Source organism: Scomber scombrus, chromosome 10 (genome assembly GCF_963691925.1).
Source record: "Scomber scombrus chromosome 10, fScoSco1.1, whole genome shotgun sequence".
Taxonomy (NCBI): Eukaryota; Metazoa; Chordata; class Actinopteri; order Scombriformes; family Scombridae; genus Scomber; species Scomber scombrus.
In genome coordinates this window covers 18,178,654-18,191,361 of record NC_084979.1, presented here as the reverse complement: position 1 = coordinate 18,191,361, position 12,708 = coordinate 18,178,654, and the positions used below count along the sequence as shown (strand labels likewise).

The window sequence follows — 12,708 nt, the reverse complement described above, 5'->3', positions numbered from 1 at the left end:
ACACACACACACACACACACACACACACACACACACACACACACACACACACACACACACACACACACACACACACACACACACACACACACACACCCTGTCAGCCAGTTAAAATTACTGCCCATTCATTCCTCTGGTATGAGGCATTCGTCTTACTTTTTTAGACCACTCATATTCCATTCCCACCAGAATAAAGCATGGCCTGCTGACTCCCACCCCAAGAGAGAAAAAGAGAGGCTCCCAAACCTCCTCTGTCAATGACTGGCACAGTGAAGTCCACTGAGTCATTCAATGAGGGAGCAGATACTATTAACCTTTAGAGAGGAGAAAGAGGAGGACACGGTGAATGCCAGGGACATTTCCAAAAAGTAATTTACCCCCATTCAATCTGAAATATTTGCAAGTCAAAAGCAATATTGTCTTTAGTTCAGAAGACAGTCAAAACAATTACAATAACTACATTACTATATTTTTTTCCCAAAGCAGAAGCCATACTGCTGGAATCAACAGTGCAAGGAAAACTAAGACAGACGAGAAGAAATTTAAAAGCTCAAAAAGCACGACTTAGTTGGAAAAGCAACCTTTACCTCTAATGGCGTTCATTTCTTATTCATGAGAAAAAAAGTGCAGGTAATTTGTTCTTGTTTTCCAGCTAAACAAGAAATTCTACTGAATTTATTGGAACTGACTGCAAATAAAACTGAAACAAATAGCCTTTAAGCATCATATGTAATTATGTACAGATTATTAGAGGAGAAATGTTCATATTAATATGTCAATAAGGTAGCAATTTGAAAACAAATATTTTGTTAGTGAGCTGAATAAACCTGTGATCCCCCAACATCAAGGTCGGAGGCTGGGAAGGATTCACATTAGAAAGTGCACTATTATGGAACTACATTCTCTGAATTGCAAACAATAACTTTTCCTTTACTTTTTAGTGCTGAAAAATTACTTTGAAGTCTTGCAAATATTCAGAAACGTTGCTAAATAGCACCTATCAAATTCATCCACTTTGACAGATCGCAGAGCATAACACTAGTTGTTATTTGAGGACTTGGCAAACAGTCCCCTGGAGGCTCTCCGTAAATGAACAATAATCTGCTTAAGAAGTTGTGCTTGTGATAGTCGTTTTAATAATCTAATGAAGCACTTTTGTCACAGTCTGGTGGAGATAGTAAAACACAGAATGGCAACACACAAACACACATAAACCACAAACAAACCCATTTAGTTAGTTTTGGGGAAGGAGATGAAACCTCATACTCATTTGTCACAAATTTCACGAAAAACAAGCCAAATATTTTCGCATCAACAAAGCAAGGCACTGCCCACACACAGTGAACCATTGGTCCGCAGCTATAACTGAGAGCATACTTACAGAGAACATTCATCGCCCTTTCGAAGAAGTTTAATGGCCTTTCTACCCAAATTAGGCAATAACAATCCCATCAGTGGTACAAAGGCCCTATCACTACGAAACATTTCATCTCCTCCCCTCTTCAGAAGACGTTTCCATTAGGAGGAATGAAAAGCTAATCATATTCATCTGCAAGCCTTCTTTAATGGGCCCCTATCAGATTGCCTGATAGAGGCCCTTCTCTCCTAATACTACAGTCAATTTGCCGCTCCCATTTAGTCAAGCTGGCCTGTCTCTGATGATACCATCTCTGAGCCATTATACATGGCACAGCGATAAAGCTGGGCTTGCACACATTAAAGAAAGAGAAAGCAGTAATAAGTGGTGTGAGGTTGTGCATATGCGTGTGTGTGCATGTGATCAGCGAGGTTAGATGTAATTTCTTCCCCTCCTGTCTGGATAACTGCCAGGGGCTGTTTCTAACTCTGTGAGGCAACATTGAGGGTGGGGAATGGGATGGAGGTACATGTCTCAGAGAGTAAGAAGATGGATAAGAAGCAAAAGGGAAGTATACTGGTGGGAGAGATATTTTATCAGCAAACGTAGTGTACGCAGGGGGATTTTTCCTCTCAATCAGCTTTTCTTGCTCATATCTCACTCACACATATCTGCATAAACACACACAACCATGAGTTTGCTGTGTACTATGCATACACTCACATACAAAAAAATACAGGATGAATGCGCATATCACAAATGTACACATAACCAAGACAGGTGGGCAGGTCAATCCTCGGTCAGGGTTGTGACAACCCATCCTAGGAGGGCCAGGTCTCTCTTGGGGTTATATTAATAAAGTCTAGGAAGGATAGATGGAGGGTTATTGAGTTGGCCTGAGTGCTCTAGTGAAGGTATGTCTGATGGATGGGCTTAACAGAGAGATGGTCTGAGGGCTGACAGACACACAGATTTGTGATGATGACAGGTCATGTCATGTCAGGTCAGGATAGAGCAATTCATCCCTTTAAATTCCCACTGATGAACCCTGCCAGTATACCGGTAAAATACAAGTAACCATGTTCAGGATAGGAAGTTTCTACTAAAAAGAGAGTTAGAGGAAGACATATGAAGTGTTAAGGGTTGGGTTTCCATTTACAGACCAAATCCCATGTGATTCCTCTGCAATTTTCCTGGAGGAAATTCTTTTAACCAGGGTTTGCAGTAGGCTCACTGAAGGAGCCAGGACCTTTCAGCACCATGGAGAGCTGCTATAGCTCCTTTCTATAGTGCACGCTCACACACATTTTCACACTGCTGAAAACTAACATCTGTCTGCAACACGGTTTACTACATATGAATGTAGTATGTAGCCTACAGTGTTAACAGTCTACATTTCTTTAAGTTTTCTGTTTAAAAATGTAAACAAGTTCAAATATTGTGTGTTTTTAAATATACTGCATCAGGATTTAGATATCATATACAAAATCATATAAAATGAGCTAATTGATATTAGTATGTTTGAAGTATGTTTGTTACATCAGACAAACCTCTACACATGTGCAAAACAACTATTACAATTTATTATTATATTATTTATTCATTGTTTGTTTTCAATTAAAATGTCTTTCTAAGTATACATTTGTAAAATACCGTGACATTGTGATCATAAAATGACAATGTGATTCTGTCAAAAGTTGATAAAATGATAACACAGTCCTACTTACATAAAAATACTCAGTGTCATGGTGGTATTGATTTAAAATATAGAAGATGAAGAGTCATTTCAGCATATTTAACAATCCATATTTACAACAGGACTCCGTTATGAAAAATACATTGTGTTACAACAGCGGCCATAAATGATGATGCCTCATAAAAATATCCATAAGAGGTATCCCATTTTTATTGGGTAACATGTTGCAAACCAATGAAGCTTAGCTCTTTTGGGCTCCGTGGAATGAAATATTGCCTCTCCAGGCCTTTAACCCTCAACCATCCATCCATCTGTACTCTCATCTGACATTTCATGGCCAGTCACTCAGATGGAAGTAACTCTGATGACACATGGCTCTTCAGGGATGGGACAACCATCTATAATCACCCCCACAAATGTCACCGCAGGAAAGCAAATAAGGAGGGGGAGGAACAACAGGTAGGGGGAAAGACAGATAGACATATAGAGAAGAAGAGGAAAAAGAAAAAAAAGACAACAAAAGGAAAAAATGACAGCAGAAAAAAGAGAAGTGTAGAAAGAGACATAAGGATTCAGATAATATCAATGCTAGTATGCTGAGAGGTTTGATAGTTTTAGTTAAATATTCCTCAAAAGATAGTTATTGTGTCGTAGGACAAAGGTGTCTCATTGGGAGAGTGCTGCTCCACGATCCTTTGTAGAAAGAAAGATACAAACTGTATAGTTGAAATGCAACACAAAACATGTGCTGAGATATTTCACGACAATTACTGGTGAGTTTCATCAAACTCGCTTACAATTGGGGAGATCTGCCATTAACTTTTAAATGGTGTACATCAGGATTAAATGCAGTGGCTTATTCACGTTACTAATCATTACTACAACTGTTTTCACAATTCTATGAGCAATGTTGATTATTGTTTCCAAACAAAACACCTTTAGATGGGAGGTGTGGGTAGGCAACAGTGATCTTTGATCCATTCAAAACAGTTTGGTACAAAAAGTACCAATTTGACTACACACTCGCCTTGCACCAATCAAACAAGCCATTCAGTAACCGAGGCTACAGGGATAAAAAGAAAATAAATGTGGCTTTCACAGTGAAAACAGCACTCACTGAATGGAATTTTAATTGCTGCAATGACCTTGTTTTGAACAAATCTAATATAGAAAACTAGGTATTGTGAAAGGTGGGAGCTACATCAACAGCTTAAATCTAAAACTTGATGAGGGGAAATGACAGAAGAATGTTCCTGGCAGCCACCTTTAAAGCTGCTCCGGTGCATTTACTGTCTTTCACCTCTGTGTAATGCTTCCGTTAGCCACCTCTTATCACCTACAGCAGGAAAACGGCTAAAGTAACCTTTTGTGTTCATTGTACTGTAGGTGGGTCATCAGGGCCTGCAACTGTATTAGGCTGAAATGAACCATTGTATTGCTGTAATATGAGGGACATATTTAAAATGTGAATATGACAAAAGTGCTGTGACAGCATTTCAGCTCCACACGCTCACGTGTGACTTCATGTGCAGGACATTTCATATTTGTGGGACGTTGCAATTGCAATATGTGCATTGTTATGTATGAACTTGCTAAATGCTTATGGTGCATCATGAAACTATTTTACCCATCACAGTGTGCTTTTGTTTGTATGTATGCTAGGGGCATACTGTTGGAGCAGTTGGAGCTATGTTTCCTTTTATAGAGAATGCAGCAAATAACCATCTGTGTCTGACAGTAAAAGGATTATAACAACAACATTTCACTTGACCAAAGAGTAAAGAAAAACCCTTTGCTGCCAGCCCAACATTTTAGCTGTATTGCCCTGTGACATCAGAATAATGAATCTATTCTAATATAGGCCACATTATAAGGACCAGGGTTTTCTTTGTCATCCACACACAAAGGAAACCACAACTGGAAGCTTCTGGCAAAAAACTATTTCTTTGCCCTGCAGGTTGAACTGTGAGGCAGACATATAGGTTATTTCCTCATTTACATTTGTCAAGTGATGAGAAGGGAATGGGAGAAAGAAACACAGATAAGTTGATAAAGTGAAGGGCATTACTCTCACACTGCACTGCACACAGAGGAAAGGTCATTATCATCACTCACTTCACAACCAATCTTATGGTGAATCACACTGAGGGATTACCACCATTTCTCTGTAACAGACATACAGTTTGCTACAATATGACTGGGAAGGGACTTCCAGTTTCAACCCAACACTGACTTTTCACAGGTATGTAGTTTATATTTACTTCTACCATGAAGTCTAGTGTAGGGTTGACAAATATCTTGCCAAAACAACTTTTTAAGGAGTGTATTGCTGCAGACATTTATAGACAGTAACTATTTTCTAATCTTTGGAAAGTGGTCACCAGCAGAATAATTCACTCTAAGCCATGTGGTCATTAACAAAATAATGCACTTGATCAACTCCCCAAAATATTATGGAAGGGTTCTTAGCCTTGTGTCCTGTTATTTTACAATATGGCATGTTGTGGATTATCCATACAATCCAAAAGTGTGTATTTTAAGTTAGCAACAGTAGTCTATAAATGTGTACATATTGTGGTTCTTGCTGTTTTGGAATTGTTGGGGTCTCACAGAGGTAGTTATCTGAATCCAGATTAAGAGGACAGCATATGGAAAGATTAATCAGAAACCATAACTATGCTGCAGACAGTGCTTGTTATACCTATTGAAATTTACATTAGATGGTGGTTGTACCACTGCTGACCGCTGTTTGTAATGTGATCTCTACTTCCTCCTAATGATGACATCAGACTGATTGTGCATGCCCACAAATCTTTGTTGCTATGGCTGTTTCATGGGTCCACTTGCATATTTCAGATTGGATTTGGGCTTGATATATAATGTACAGATATATTTGAGAAGTTTTCATTTTGAGGAAAGAACGAGAAGTGAAATTTGACTATATTTTATTAGGAAGCAATTGTAAGTTTGCTAAACAAAGCTACCAGAATCAGAACCAATCAGAACAGTGTGGGCTTATAAGGAGGGGGACCTTAAAGACACAAGAGCTAAAACAGCCTGTTTCAGACAAAGGTGGGACAGAGGGGCTGCATAAAATAACCTGTATGACATTTTGTTTTGAGTTTTTTGAACAGTAAGTCATGCAAATAATTCCAGTTGAGTCCCTTGAATAAACATATAGACCCGGTAATGTGTATGATATATCCCCCCTAAGGAGAAGCATATTTGTAACATTTCAGCAACTGGTGGTTGTCACTTTATCACACCGTTGAGCTCCACCACATTTCCCATATTTGTCTTTTTCATGCTCCAGCAACTAACAGCAGTGAGTAGTAAACCTAATTCTTTTGAAACCTACATGTGATGCTACAGATGCTGTTTTTGTTGACCAAGAGTTTTACCATTAAGCAGCATGAGTACACTTACTTGCCAGGATGTCAGTGAACAATAACAAGTGACCCTGTTACAAGCTTTGCTCATTTGTGTGTGAGCATGTGTGTGCATCTCTTTGTAATTAGCGATTACCAGTCTGCTATAATCAGCATGCTTCAGTGAATCCACTTCCAAGAGCAACTAGAAAGCGAAAACACAATTACCAAAAGAGAAGGAGCATAACAACATTTAAATATGAAATATATCAGAGGAAGGATGAATCCCCAAAGCTTGCACTACTGACTGCTTGGATAGTGCCTGATTCACAGGAAATAGTACTGCCATTAACACATTTGTGAATCTGCCTATGTGCATGTGAATGTGGTTATACATTATAAGCAATCCTGATAAGCATATCTCTACAGGGAGTGAAATACTTTCAAGACTTGGAGGGCTGATACGAGTGGATGTTTGGATAAAATCAGTAATGGCTGTTGGTAATTGAAACAGGAACCCATCTATCTCTGCAAGCTTGGGTACACTGAGCATGTACCCAATAGTGTGGCAGTGTAGCAGAGGAGAGGAGGAGAGAGGCTGAGGAGCTGGGGCACAATTACCTTGATATGTGGTTCAATTAAGCTGCTAACAAGGAGTAACCGTGCTAGGTTGAAACATGAATCTCAGGAGAAATGTTTGAATTCTAAGATTAATCTCTTTTGTTGGATGCAAGACAACAACAAAATAGTTGCAAGTTTGATTCACTTGAGAATTGCTTGTACAACAACAGAGTTACATGCCTCCAATAGTGTGTGACGTTACAGTCAGAAGTAAGGAGAGTGGTGGGGAGAGAACAAAAAAAGAGACAGCAATTATAAAGTCTGCTACAGAATTAGAGCCAAGGCGATATAATGGATGTTAGATTATGATGGTAGCAGAGTCAGAGTGTGGTTCAATTCACCACTTTGCTCCACACTGAAATACTAACCGTTAGATAGACTGAAGTGAAATTTAGATATGATATCTTTATTAGATTTATTTAATCTTGTTTTGTCTTCAGATAGGTTGATGTCTGGAAGAAGAACTCTGCCTTTCTCTATTTACTTGTGTGTGTGTGTGTGTGTGCGTGTGTGTGTGTGTGTGTGTGTGTGTTGTTTTCTTCCTGTGATGTCATTATTAAAAAAATATGAAGTATAAAAAACGGGATATTACAGTGCAACTATTTACTTTAGATTACATTTTTCTACCTTCTTTTCAATTAAACTTCTGTGATAGCTGTGGCCTCTCATCTGCCTTGACAAAGAAGTACACCATAACTGCAGGACTGTTATAACTGGAGGCTGTATGTTATTGTTCTAAAATTGAATATACCAGGATTTCAAAGTGTTATAATTTGATCTGAACTGTACTCTCTACTATGATTTTTTTCTTTAATGTATTTTTTTGGTTAAAACAATCTTTCCACTTCGCTTCAATCCTTCCACATCCTCCCTGTGCTTGACCCCTGCTGTAACTAATGTTCAGAGATGAAAAGAAGCAAGGCTGTGTGGAGAGATAAGGCTAGCACTGAGAGGAGAGATAAAGAGAAAGGTCAGAGCCTGAGAGTTCATGGAGTCATTTCCGCTCTGCAGTGAGCCCACGGTCCTAACAGCAAGGTGACCGATGGGCTCATACCAGCACAGATTTCACACAGGGATCAAAGAGAAAAGGGAACAGACACAGAAGAGAAAAAAAAAACATTAAAAAGAAGGGAAGGCGAGAGAAATGCAAATGTGGAAAAAGAGACTGTAGTGAGGAAGAAACAAAAAGGGAGGGGGCACTGCTGTGGGCTTCAGGGGTGACCCCGGCAGAAACAGAGACTAAAGGAGACAGAGGGCAGAGAGATAAATTGATAGAGAGAGGAGGGAGAATAGTAAAGCACATTTCAGGACGTCAACCCTACTCTGCCTTCCATTCAGGTCACAGTGATTGCATTTGTTGAACTTGGTCAGACCATTTTTTTCTGTCACAGTCTGGGTGTGTTTCTGTGTAGTTATGTGGGTTTTATAGTGTGTGTGTTTGTGAAGCAGAGTGTGTGTGTGTGTGTGTGTGTCTGCAGTCCGCACATGTGGTTACTGTCCCTGTGCATTGCAATTTTTCATTCTTTGTACTCCATGTGCCTGCACTGTAATACAATAACATCAAACTCTATGGTGATTCTATTATTTTTCTACCGATTTTTCTTCATTTCTGTAGTTCAGCTCTCCACAAGCGAGCTACTGCCAGATTTTCACAGCCCAATTCAATGTCAACGCGTCAATAAGTAGCCAAACAAACTCAATATAAGAAACCATCTCAGAGGCACCCAGTGGTGCAGCAGGTCTAGAATGATTAAACAGACTAAAGTATCAAACTATTGAACTTTTTCCCAAAAGGAGATGGAAATTAATTAAGCTCCGGCCCACTGTTTCTGCCTGCGCTCCCATGTGACATTTTCCTTGCTACATGTCCTGTAGCTCATGGACTTTGCTGATTAATTTATTGCTTATCCAATCAATTAAAATAAATCCATAAGAACTAACATAAGATCAAGTAGTGTGAAATGAAGAAAAATATATAAAATAAAGTAAATTATGCTTCCATTGCTGTATGTCTCAATACAATATTGGTCAACATTTAGTTAATCCTTACCCAAAAAACTTGAATATTTTCTTCATCATTCACCATTTCAATGCCTATACCAGTCCTTGCTCACTTTGATGCTGCCTGTTGTCATGGGGACCTCGGGAGTGCTACAACGCTGAGCAGCATACAGAGTGGCTTGTCACTGTGGTTAAAAGGGTTACATTAACATGAGCGGCGGGGTTACATTAGTGGTAGCAAAACACATTTGTGTTCGCAGGGCCAGCACTGTTAGCATTTACTGCTAATCTAACAGAGCGGGGTTGAACACTGAGCCAGTTTGGTTTAAGTGTAATTCATACTCGACTGGTTTCTGAGAGCCACAACTTCAGAGACACTTTTCTAAACTGCACATTACAGATTTAAAAAATACATTTCAGTTCACACAACCAAGGCTCTCAAGTTTCATGAAAAGTTTGGAGTGAGATCTCGACTCGAAATTCTGTGCGTTTTGGCCAGTTGAACTTTACATACTGTTCATAACTGACCAGCACAAATAGAAATGAAAATAATGGGTTTATCCAATAAAAGACTAATTCAGCTAAATAAAATTAATTGTTTTATCTATACATTTTTTTTTAAAACCCAAATGGATCAATAAGAAAAAACCATGAGCCTCTTAACCCTCACACTGTTCATATTCAGACCATTCACAGCATCCCGGCATAATTAGTCTCTAACAGATTTCTCCACAACAAACCATTCAGTCACATATAAACAGCAAGATTAATCCTTAATGAAGCTTTCAGAAAGCACAGAGAGTTTTGTTCTTCAGTGTTTACACTTTGTGTTTATGGAGAAAAAACATGAATTGCATTAAATGTAAAGAATGTAACAGTATTTTTTTTTAAATGTTTTTAAATAAATATCGGTCAAATGTGTATCAGCTGCACACAAATGTTTTTAAGAAGTTGAAATATTTCCAAAGTACAAAGTAAAAAGTGTTCAGGGTGTTTTTACTGCTCTCAAATGTAAAAAAAAAATGGGTCAAATTTGACCCTGAACAGCATGTAAGGGTTACACAGCAGTGCTCAACGTTTGTGTGTGTGTGCGCACATTTCTGCTTATAAATGGTGTTGTGTGTTGTAAGTGTTTGTGGCAGATATTGATGCCTTGATGGCAGATGTTATACATTATACACCGTTGTGGGCTGTTTGGGTAGGTAGAGCGCTACAAAGACCTGCGTATGAGAATATGCTGTTCATATTAATTTCTTTATGGTGGGATCTATCACTTCTCAAGGTGAGAAATGTCAGGTGTGGCATGTGAGTGTGTGAACTGCTTGAAATTAGTGTGTCTCACGGTCAATGCGTGAGACTTGAGAACTCTGCACAACACAAGAATATCCAACAAAGGCTCAATCTCACTCTTTGACTGAATGTGAATTCTGAGGACAACAGGAGTTGATACACACAATTTGCTGCTCATCTCTCCCTGAATCAAAGATGTCTCTGTCAGATTGTTTATCCGTGGCGAAGAATATTGGCTTGCTGCAGGCCAAGCTTATCACACACTGTTTTACGCCGCCTGACTTATTGACTGTGAACATGGACAACATGACTCTTCTCATCAGTGTCCGGCACAACCGCAGCATCGACTGTACTGATCTATGACCAAGTCTGATGGAGAGGCGGTCAATGCAGCTAACTAGAGCTGGCTGAAGCCTCTAAATCCGCTTTACGCTCGTCAATATGCTGCTGGTCAGAGCGTCAGAGATAACAACATGTCATCTCAACTTGACATGTCTATCCATGAAAAGTTAACAAGGTAAACCTCAAACTAGCGAGCGCTGGCTTAGAAGGGTTGCACCTAAAATTCTGTTGTACATGTTAAATGCGGGAATCAAAATACTGCCCCGGACCAACTGTTACAATCTTTACCAACAACAGTCAGCCTGTCAGCAAGGATCAGTGTTTGCGGATCAAGGTAGCTGTCTGAGAATGTGTGTTAGTGGAGAAAAGTAGGCTGCAGGAGAAACTAGGCCATCATTGAGACTCAGGAGAGGTGTCTCCAGCCCAGCCTCCTGTCCTATTTCACTGCCTGGCGAGACTGGCATTTGTGTTTGGTATGTGTGTGTTATTGAACAGTGGGAGCACCCTGGGCAGCCAAGAGAGAACTTCAGGCACAGGAGGAAGAGAGATAACAGGTGAGCTCCAGGGAGGCGAAGCTACCTGTGGGAGAGGGGAGGCCAGTGACAGGCCTCTTTGCTGGGGTGGAATGGATGCGCAGGTGCCCCCAGGGCATAGACCAAATGTCAGACAGTCTGTGCACACATACTGGAAAACTGCTCTGAGCTTTATTGGAATTTGTCACCTGTGTGTGTATGTGTGCGCATGTGCATTTGTCGTATGTGTGTATGCCCCAACTGGGCAGATGACTCACAGCAGGAAGAGAGCAGAACAAGGCAGCACACACAGGTGGGGGAAGTGTGTTTGTAGGTGTTTGGTGCTTGTTTGGCTGTGTGGGTGCAAGAAATAAGCTGTCGAGTGTCACTGTAAATATATGCTGTACAGTTTCACAAGTATGCACTATACAGCACAGCACATACTATGCCCCCACATCTACACTCATGCAGTAACCCACCCACCCACCCATACACCCATACACACACACACACACACACACACACACACACACACACACACACACACACACACACACACACACACACACACACACACACACACACACACACACACACAGACGCAATGTTTACTGTCCTATGACAGACATTACTTATCTACCAGTCCCTTCTCTCCACTTCTCCGGAGCTTTCCAACACATCACTAATTCATTTCTGGCATTTACCCCTCTGCTCCATAAGGGCAGCCTTTGAACTGACATGCTGGCCCTTTAGTGCAGGGCCAAGTTACATCCCTGTAAGTCTATATCCAGTCAGGGTTCCTGCCACTGCAACTCTACCCTTCAATGACCGGCCCTTGTTATCGAATCAGAATGGAGATGTAGGTTAATGTGCAAATCGTGCACAGCTATTTGATCTTTGACTGTGCCGTCTTGCAGTGCTGCCGTCAGCACCACGTAGTCAGGCAGATGTGGGTGTAGTGTCGGGTAGCCAGGTTAGGTTTTGATGGGGGAATTAGCTGGTCATGTATCCTTACATGTAATGAGGACTGGGTTTGTGTTACAGCAACTGTGGCTACAGAACAGAGTAGACTTAACTAAAATGAAGTCAGATCAGGAACTATCTGTTGAGGAGTCATTCTACATGGAACTACATTAAAAAAGCACTAGAACTCACTAGATAATTGTTAATAATGTGGAAAGCTACTCTAAAAAGAAACACAAACACCTGCAGATAAATAAAGAGCAGTTTATCTGTTGGCCATCAAAACAATGACCAGACACTGCGGTGTGGTCTTCTGATGTAGTGAGGGTGTTTGAGCTGGCCCGCTCTTAAATTTCATGTATTGATTCTGTTTGATTGTGCTTTGACTGATCTGGAAGTGAGAGAGAGAGAGAGAGAGAGAGAGAGAGAGAGAGAGAGAGAGAGAGAGAGAGAGAGAGAGAGAGAGAGAGAGAGAGAGGGAGAGAGAGAGAGCAGGAGGTGGGTGGACTTGCAGAAAAGAGGGCAAGCTACAGGGAGGCCCTATTAAATTTTAATTTC

At 40.3% G+C, this 12,708-nt stretch overlaps 1 protein-coding gene across 2 annotated transcripts in view; it reads right to left on the bottom strand.

Annotated features, from left to right (window-relative positions):
* LOC133987891 (potassium voltage-gated channel subfamily D member 3-like) overlaps positions 1 to 12,708 on the bottom strand; it is a 95,183-nt gene that overhangs the window by 17,077 nt on the left and 65,398 nt on the right. The gene's annotated exons all lie outside the window — the stretch shown is intronic.